Source organism: Rhincodon typus, unplaced genomic scaffold, assembly GCF_021869965.1.
Source record: "Rhincodon typus isolate 14 unplaced genomic scaffold, sRhiTyp1.1 hic_rhity00002059, whole genome shotgun sequence".
Taxonomy (NCBI): Eukaryota; Metazoa; Chordata; class Chondrichthyes; order Orectolobiformes; family Rhincodontidae; genus Rhincodon; species Rhincodon typus.
In genome coordinates, this window is record NW_025967697.1 from 14,981 (window position 1) to 25,000 (window position 10,020).

General features: G+C 42.9%; 1 long non-coding RNA gene across 2 annotated transcripts in view; it reads left to right on the top strand.

The window, feature by feature from the left end:
• Positions 1–6,124, top strand: part of LOC125481416 — a 15,869-nt gene extending 9,745 nt beyond the window's left edge. The window contains exon 3 of one of the 2 annotated variants that reach the window (XR_007261327.1): positions 5,416–6,124. This is a non-coding gene — a long non-coding RNA (uncharacterized LOC125481416). Of the gene's footprint in view, positions 1–185; positions 1,419–5,415 lie in introns of those variants that run through there. The other variant, XR_007261326.1, reaches the window with a different exon arrangement.
• The last annotated feature ends 3,896 nt before the right edge of the window (positions 6,125–10,020 follow it).

A 10,020-nucleotide genomic window follows, 5' to 3' on the forward strand; every position in this document is an offset into this window, starting at 1 on the left:
CCTGCTGTGTTCATCCAGCTCTACACCTTGTTATCTCAGACAATTACAAAGGCAAGCTTTTATTTATAGCTAGCAAAAGCAAGCGCAAACTAAATGAAAAGATCCTTCAGTTCACACCCACAATGTATGCTAAATGCATGATGAGCAATGACTACTTCACATTCCATGTTTTCTTCTGCACCCAGTTCCCATCAACTGGAACCAGGCATCAATCAAGTCCTGTCTGTAGTGCCCAATACTGCTGAGCTTTGTCCTGCACAGGGAGAGTTTTCACCTCCTCAACGTCCTCATCTTTAGAAGACGGCTCTCATCCCCCCTGTTATTCAGCATGAAGCACATTGCTTCACTGCAGAGTTATGCCAGCTCCTGGGGTAGCAGGCCAACACTTCCAGGGTGAGGTATTGGTGACCACAGATTATCTGGTCATTACTGGAATGGAATCCCTTCCTGTTGATGAATTCTGCAGCACCTGAGGAAATCAACAATGTTTCTGAATCTTACTGCCCAGGCTGCAGTATTGACTTTGTCACTTGGGAAAAAAATTAACCAGTATGATCTTGCACAGACGGCATTGTGATGGCAGGAAACACAGTATGTAATAGACAATGGCAGTACCTGGTTTCACCTGGTTACAAGGTACCACACCCCCTCTCTTCTGCAAGCATCCATGTCCTGGTTTATTTGGACTAACCTGACAGCCCATTTCAACTCATCTATATCCATGTGGAGACTCACCACATTGAACTTTGCCCCCGATACATGACCTTATGCCTTACTGATGCTCACTGTGATCCTATATGCTTCCTCTGTGGCAAAACCCCCTCTCTCCCTTGTACCTTGACATTCCAACCATCATTGCCTATTCTTCACCTCAATACATGCCTCTCTGTTTTTCCCTTGCCCAGCCTGATGCCTCACCCATGTTTGCCAATGAGTCCCCCTTTGCCCCTACAGTCACCCCTTTGCACCCTGCTCCCATAAATGGATGGATCCCCTGGTCTGTATATGCCTAAAACCTCTGACTAATTTCAATGAACTGCCTTTAGACATGACTGACCGGATCCCTGATCACTATCTTTGCAGCTCCCTGACTGATGATATGCAATTCCCCTGACTACTTGGGATAGTCCTACAGAATTGACTGTTCCCTACTCTCTGGAGTGTAGCTGAACAATAGTAAGTAACATTTGTGCCACACAAATGCCAGGCAGTGACCCACTCCAAGAACAGGAAAACTAACCATTGCCCTTGATAATCTATGGTATTACCATCTCTCAATCCCACCTCTATTATCATCGTGAGGATTAATATTAACGAGAAAGAAACTGAACTGAACTAGCCATATAAATACTGTTGCTACAAGAGCAGGTAGGAGGCTAGGAATCCTGCAGCATGTATCTCATCTCCTGACACCCCAAAGCTTGTCCACCATCTACAAGACACAAGTCCAGAATACAGCCTGCATTATTGGCACCACATCCACAAACAACATTCATTCCCTCCACCTCTGAGGCTTGGTATCAGCAGAGTGTACCATTTACAAGATACACTGAAGTAACTTACTCAGGCCTCAGACAGAACCTTTGAAACCTGCAACCTCTAGCATCCAGAAGGAAAATAGCAGCAGAAACATGGGAACATGATGGCTTTTAAGTTTCCTCCAAGACACACATCATCTTGACTTAAAATATACTGCCGTTTCTTCAACTATAACTGGATGAAAATTCTGGAACTGTCTCCGTAACAGCATTGTGGGTTTTCCTACACCAAATGGACTACAGTATTTAATTTGATTGATTTGATTTAACTTGATTTATTATTGTCACGTGTACCTAGGTACAGTGAAAAGCTTTGTTTTATGTGCAGTACGGGCAAATCATACCATACAGAATGCATAGGGTAACAGAACAGAGCCAAGAATACAATGTCATGGCTGCAGAGAAGGTGCACAACGAGCAAGATCAAAATTAAATTTAAAATTTAAGAGGTCCATTCAGAAGTCTAATAACAGTGGGAAGAAGCTGTTCTTGAATCTGGTAGTCCAAGAAGGAAACTCACCACCGCTTTCTTAAAGTCAATTTAGGATGGAATAATTGTTAGCCAAATCAATGATGCCCACATCCACAGAATTCATACAAAATGCTCTATTTGTTCAGGGGAACTGGGTAGATGGCATGACGTTATCATAAACCGGCCTTTCATATTTTAATTAGTGTTATTGAACAAGAAGTAAGAGTAGCTGCCCAAAGCCGTTGGGATCCTTTTTAGCAAATACAGATTGTGTCCTGATGCTGCCTTCAGGAGGAATGACTGAATTTATAGAGTCATTGGGTCATACAGCACTGAAACAGACCCTTTGGTCCAACTCGTCCATATCGACCAGACATCCCAATCTGAACTAGTCCTATTTGCCAGCATTTGGTCCATATCCCTCTAAACTCTTCCAATTCATGTAACCATACAGATGCTTTTCAAATGTTGTGATTGTACCAGCCTCCACCACTTTCTCTGGCAGCTTGTTCAATATGCACACTTCCCTCTACGTGAAAGTTACCCCTCAGGTCCGTTTTAAATCTTTCCCCACTCACCTTAAACCTATGCCCTCTAGTTTTGGGCTCCCCCACCATAGGAAAAAGACCTTGGCTATTCACCCTATCTATGCCCTTCATGATTTTATAGATCTCTGTAAAGTCACCCCTCAGCCTCTGATGCTCCAGAGAAAAAATCCCCAGCCTATTCAGCCTCTCCCTAGAACTCAAACCCTCTAAACCTGGCAGTGTCCTTGTAAATCTTTTCTAACCTTCTCAAATTTAACAACATCTTTCCTATTTATTTGAGCAACAAGAGGCAATGAATTACCCCCACCAGGGTAACACAGTGCAGAAGTGCAACAGGGAGGACGCTGGTAACATTATGGTAGTGTCCCTGCCTCTGTGCCAGGAATCCTGGATTCAAGTCCCTCCTGCTCCAAATGTGTGAGTAACATCTCTGAACAGGTTGATTAAAATACCCGGAAGTGCAATGGGGTCAGTGGTGGCCTGAAAAAGGAAAGTTTGAAAGTTAAACACTTTTATTTCTTGAAAGAGGGTTCTTAGATCCCATAAGAAAATCTTTGGTCTCCACTGCTGATCCCTGAAGAATGGCCTGCCACATTTGTGCCAGTTTAAAACAACCAGTTTGAAGAATTAGGAAGTCACCTAGCTCCACTTGAATAAAATCCAGGTGGTTAGAGTACCTTAGGCACTCCATTTGCTGTTACAGCTGAGTTTTGGTATGACCAACCATCATCCACAGTAAACCAGCTCTTGTTTAAAGTCAAAGCTGGTCCTTTATCTATAATGGTGGGATTATTGTCTGGTGAACATGGGAGAAATCAACTCTCATATATTTGATCTGCCTGGCATTGCAGTGTAGGTCTCCTTCATCCAAACCAATTGGATGCATGTGGAGGGTTGGGTGCGGATAAGGGAATAATGATGCTGGAGGCTAAAGAATATTTAAAATCACTTTTGTCAATGTAAGTGCCAATAGCAATAAGACAAACAAAAACAGAGAAAAAGCGAAGGCTGGGAAACATGTAAAATTCACTTATGTTGGGAGTCTTTTCCACATACAGTGCTTACCTGTTCCAAGCAACCCTGAACACTATTTTAAATGGAAATGATTTAGATCGAACATCCTGCATGCCCAATCCTCAGGAAATCTTCAACTTAATTTTGGTATGAAAAGCCCATTTTGAAATGGAATCTTCCGATAGTGCTGGGTGCAATGGTCTCAGAGGCCAAGTTGCAAAACAAAGTTCAACACAAATAGCTGTCTGAGTTATGCCAGTAGAATGGGCATCGAGTAGTGAAAAATCTAGGCTATGGTATTTTAATCCTGAATGGTTACTGATCCTTCTATTAATATGTTTATCCAAATTGGAAAAAGATATGCACATGTAGCTCTTACTTCTCAACAAATGTGCACCATGTAAAAAAGGAATGATTTTCATGGTAATATCTTTGTTTATTACACAATGAAAAAATACATTAAACAAAATATACACCTGTATTTTCCAGCCCATTAAATTATATTTATTGTTATTTACAGTCATTTGGTGATATGGAACTCAAGTATTGCTTAAAAAAGACACATTTGATTGAAGCTTTCCATCTTGCATTCATGAGGACAATCCATAGGAATGCCACTGTAAGGCAAAACCAATGTTTATCCTGTATAAGAGAAGTGTTCTGATTGATTGGCAAGTGAACCCTGTTTGGTAGTTGAGTTACTATAGCGATGATAACTGACAATTAACTGCCAGGCTTCTTTTGAAAATTTCAGACCAGATAGGTTGGATCTGATTGCTCAGTTGCTCTGAGAAATGAACCAGTGAATGTCTGTCACCTATTCTGTACAGTTGAAATGGACACAAGCATTCTTTTAGTTTGTGACATATAGGACCCTGTGTATAACATATGTAGTTTCCAGTACATGCAAGTTTGCCACACTTCCAACCGATTGAAAATGCTTGGTTGACAGTATAATTCTTCGCATATTCAGGATTATCCAGCAAATGTTGTCCAATTGTGGAATCACATCGAATGTTGTTTGTTGGGTTTTACAAGTATGGGCTGGTTGAATTTACTCAAAATCTTTCTTTTATGAACAACTAAAGGGATATGCTGTTTGATTCAATCTGTCAGCCTTTGGGTCATATGGCCCATATATCTGCATTACTGTGACCCTGAAATTCATAAACTACATAACTCATTTGTGTGATAGACAGAAGATCTTTTTTGGTTTGATTACTGCATCATGTTACTGCCTCAACCAACTTAAGATGACCAGGGCACTTGCTCAACTAGGGGCAAAACTCATTTACACATGCAAATCAGAATCCATGGTATTAGGACTTTGATAATATTTAATGCTACCAAACAGATGTCCTGTTAAACAAAAATTGTAGGGAACAACCCTTTAATATACACAAAAATCTTTACTTAGCAGGATCAGAAATTCTTACTCGGCAGGTTACGTTTGGTTAAAATCAAAACTTTGTGCACAATGAGTCAGATGTGAAACATGCAGTTAAGTAGTTCACTGATGTGATTACCTGAGACATTGAGATACTGATCAACTGTAATGTATTTGAATGGTAACGGGGCTGACTGTCCTAGTCCTGCTCCGATGATCCAATAACACAAGAGTTTGCTGAGTCATCAGTTGTAATTTTCCCTACAGCTGTTATTTCACGTAGATGTTTTCCAAAAGGAATTTCAAAACTTTTGGCACAATATCTTTTGCACAAACTGAAAATTACCAGCAGTGGTATCATGGGAGTAATTTTAACAGGCATGGAATGCAGGGGCAGTCTTGTTAACTGGAATATTAAAATAAACCTGTGTGTTTCATATTTAATGTCTCTTCCAGGTTTTCTGGGGTTTCGGAAACCTGCAGTGAAAGGAAAGCTTGGTGGAAGAGTACAATACATGTGAGCCAAGAGGAGCCAATCTGAATACTCCCCGTCAAGTTGATCTGTTTCCCTGCCCACCAAACCCCAACCCTGGCTCACGCACCCGTCTTCCAGATTTAAAAAAAAATCTTCACTGTCCCCTTCCTCCAGATTGGAGACCACTCCTTAGTCTCAGACAATTCACTTCTTTCACCTCACTCCCAAGATCAACAACCACTGGTCTCCCCTTAAGATCACCCTGAAACCCTTGAACTACACACCCCACTGTCCCTCCCCCCAATCTAGGGATCATTGCCCTTACCTATCTCAGTATCAGATGTCCCATCCAAACCCTCCTATACCGAATTTAGCAATACCCCTTCCCTGGTATCAGACCGCATGGATATGTGACCATCTTGCCTCATCCGTTTCAAACCACCTACCACTGAGGAGTAACTGAACCTGTCTGAATCAGGTGCCCCCTTGCCCAGGTATCACAGCACCTCCTCTACATTTCCCGCTAAACTTAGTGCTCCTGTGGCCTTTTCTGGAGTAGTCCCATGATAGCAGAACAGCGTTCAGACAATTGGGAACTGCCTGAGAAAAGGAAAGTTACTTACTATGGAGACAAGATGTCACGTAGTGCACCAGAGAATCCCTTCTGTGTCCCTCACAAAATTCAACCCAGTCAGGACCAGGACCATACTTACAACTGTGTTCTACAACTATCTTGCTATTAAGGTTGAAATAAATGAAATGAATGCAATAAATATAGATAGAAAACAACACTTATGTACACATTTTCAACCTTCACCTCTTGTTGCACAAACCTAAAAATTATTCCAAATACAGCTCGCTTATGCCACCTTGTGAGAACTTAATCATATTGACAGTTTCATAAGTTTCAACAGGGCAAGTGAATTAAATAAGATAACACAGTGTGGAGCTGGAGGAACACAACAGGCCAGGCAGCATCAGAGGAGCAGGAAAGCTGACTTCTTCAGAAGTCTCCCGACCAAAACATCAGCTTTCCTGCTCCTCTGATGCTGCCTGGCCTGCTGTGTTCCTCCAGCTCCACACTGTGTTATCTCAAGACTCCAGTATCGGCAGTTCTTACTATCTCTGAGTGAATTAAATATGTGTCCTCAGTGCTTCTGCAAACAGATTACAATAAATAGAGATGAAAATGCCATTCAACCCATCACGGATTATCCATCCAGATAAAACCATTCCCTCATCACAGCATCTAAAGAGTTGTCACCATGCTGGATTGTCACCTCCCTAACTATACTGTTGGCCACAGACAAAAAAAAAACTGCAGTTGCTCAAACCCAAGGTACACAAACAGGAGGCTGGAAGAACACAGCAAACCAGGCAGCATCTGGAGGAAAGGGGAAGTCAATGTTTTGTGGATTACCCTTCTTCAGGACTGGATGTGGGGGTAGGGGAAGCTGCAGATAAAGGGAGGGGGTGTAATAGAATGGTGGTGATAGGTGGACACTGGTAGTACGTATGACTTGGTTGGTCGATGGGACGGATGAATCCAGTTGGTGGCTGGAAGAGAGGGTCAGAAGGTGGAATGGAAGGGAGGAGGTGGGGCTGGAAAAGGAGCCGGGGAATGGGTGGGATGTTGAGTCCTCCGGGCTGAAGGGTGCCAAGGCAGAAGATAAGGTGTTGTTCTTCAAATTTGCATTCTGAGTCACTGCAACACTGGAGGAGGTCAAGGACATACATGTCGGAGGAGGAGTTGGTGGAGGGGGGAGTTGAAATGGGCGGTGATCGGGAAGTTAGGCTGGCTGTTACATGCCAGGCGAAGATGCTCAGCGAAACAGTCTGAAGAAGGGTCTAGGCCCGAAACGTCAGCCTTCCTGCTCCTCTGACGCTGCTTGGCCTGCTGTGTTCATCCAGCTCTACATCTTGTTATCTCAAATGGTCACCTAAACTATGTTTGAGAAGGCTACATCGGGAACACCGGATACAATAGACTAGGTTGGAGGAGATGCATATGAAGCTCTGTGTCACCTGGAAGGACTGTTTAGGGCCCTGGATGGAGGTGAGGGAAGCGGTGTCTGGGCAGGTGTTGCATCTTTTACGGTTACATGAGAAGTTAAAGGCATCTTTAGTCATAGAATTCCGGATGTGAACCTTGCTAAAGCAAGTTTTTTCTCCTTGTTGGGCGTGAGCATGTGAATATTGGGCACCCCAGTATTTATCCTGGACTTCTCTGATATTGAGTGAGCTGCCAGTGGCTGGCACAACTGCTAATGCTCCTGTGGGTGGAGGAAAGGTGGTGAGGTGACCTATTGGAGTTAGGAGGAAGCACAGAGGGCAGGAAGGGTTAGTAATCTAGTAGGCTGTGTGAGAGCAATTGAGAGAAGATGCTGCATGCAACCGGGTAACTTCAGACTAGGCTGGCAGGGACTGTTATCATGGTCTCCTCTGGTAGTCCTGAGGAAGGAGATGGGACCGCCTATCCACAGCTCGACTTGGCAGTGCCAGGAAACTGGAAGGTTCTGGCAACGATAAGTATTTCTACAACTTGTGAGCACAAGGTAATGTTGGGGTTTGGCATGAGAGCGGGGTGCTTACAAGATGAGCAAAGCATGAGAAAACTTGCACGAGCTCAGAGAAAGCTTCCACTGGAACTCCCTTAAGTTAACATTTACCCAAATTTAAAGATGATTCAGCCCACAGTTTTAGGCAGCTTCACTAATTTTGGTAGAAAATACCTTGCTTGTACGCACAATCTAGGTCAAAGTCCTAAATGAAGCATTCATTTCAACACCAGGAATCAGGGGAAAAAATGGCGGAAAAAGGGTCGAATTTAATGCCTTTCCCAAGGTGAGCTTAGTGCCAGGGAGTATATTTAATCAGATGGGAAGGTGGAGACCCTCCCCTTGATTAAATCTGGAGTGGCGAGGCTAGTGAAGGATCCTCCTTCCTCACCGCTAGTTGTGGCCCTTAAATGAACAATCAATTCCCATTTAAATGACATCTTGCCATTGGTGAGGTGTCAGGTGGTATAGTGGTAGTGTCCCTATGTCTGGGGCTGCTTGTGGGCTCCTGGCATGGGATGGTATTTTAAAAGATCCAGCATCAGGTGGAATGGACTCTGAGAGCCTGTCTTGCTCCCCTGTGAGTCTCCAACCCTCTCACCATTGTACACTTGTAGCCTGGTTCCATCAATGATCCTGGACCTCAGGTTGGTGCATTACAGCAGCTTGCAGTTGTTACGTTGGTGCTTCCTTTGGATCCAGAAATTATATACCAGGTAGACGAATGTTAAATCTTAACAAGTACACTTTATTGACTACACTCACACCTCCACAGCACATTCTAGACTGGACCCAAGCTCCGCCCCTCTGGGTCCCCTGACCTGTTCTCTTAAAGGGGCAGCATCCCCAACGACATAACGTTAACACCACACCAGAGGCTGGCAGCTATCGGTACCCGCAGTATGCTTTCTGCTGATTTTGGGGAAGGCCACCTGCTGCTCAGGTAATACAGGTGGCCTTTCCAAAAGAAGGGACTGTGAGTCTTTCGAGATTCCAACATCCTACATTAAATACAATGATCAAAACACTCACACTACTTATCATCTTCCAATTGTATCAACAAATGCTCAGCAAAGTTAAAATACACTTACCTACATATAGTAACCATGACTATTGAGATCACGTGCCCAACGATAGCGGCCCTTCTTTCTGCCCTAACGCGCTGTTTTACTGTAATACACAGATGTCCTGCTTTAAATTGGAACGTGAGAGGTCGCTTTGTGCGTTTTTAATAATATTTATAAATAAACAATGTACTGTATGCTAAAGGCATTATGAGGGAATTTAGTTTTTTAGAGGATAAATGATTAGTTATAGTGACACTGTTATACAAAGAACCTGAGTTAAGAATGTCTTATGAGTTTTGAGTGAGTAACCTTTGTCAGTCACGTTACTACTGGTACTGGTTTAATTATCTAAGACACTGGTATAATTGTGCCTATAATTATTAATGATAACTATCATGAGTGTTTGAAACAGAAACCACTGCATATTTTAAAGGGTAATTGGAAAAACATTTGAAGTCAAGGTAAATGTGTGGCTATTTGGAGAAAGCATACAAATAGAAATAATTTCGGATTATTTTTGCATTGGATTGGTACAGACATATCGGATCAAATGGCCTCCTGTGTCACAAGTTGTTTTACTTTTTATTCATTCAAGGGATATGAGTATCGCTGGCTAGACGAACATTTTCTTTCCATTTCCTAATTGCCCAGAGGGCAGTTAAGAATCAGCCACATTATTGTGGATCTGCAGTTAAAGGTGAGCCTGACCAGGTAAGGGTGGCAAAGGACCTAAGTCAACCAGCTGGGTTTTTACGACAACCCAAAGTGGTCTCCTTTTCCTCCAGTGTTTAAATGGTTGCCGTTTGGTCAGCTTTTTATTTAATTCAAATTTCACCATCTGCCACAGTACCATTCAAGCCCATCTGCCCAGAACATACGCCTGGATCCTCTGGATTCTGATCCAGTGACATTACCACAATGCTACCACTTCCCATCGTTTGTGACTAAAAGCTATACAATT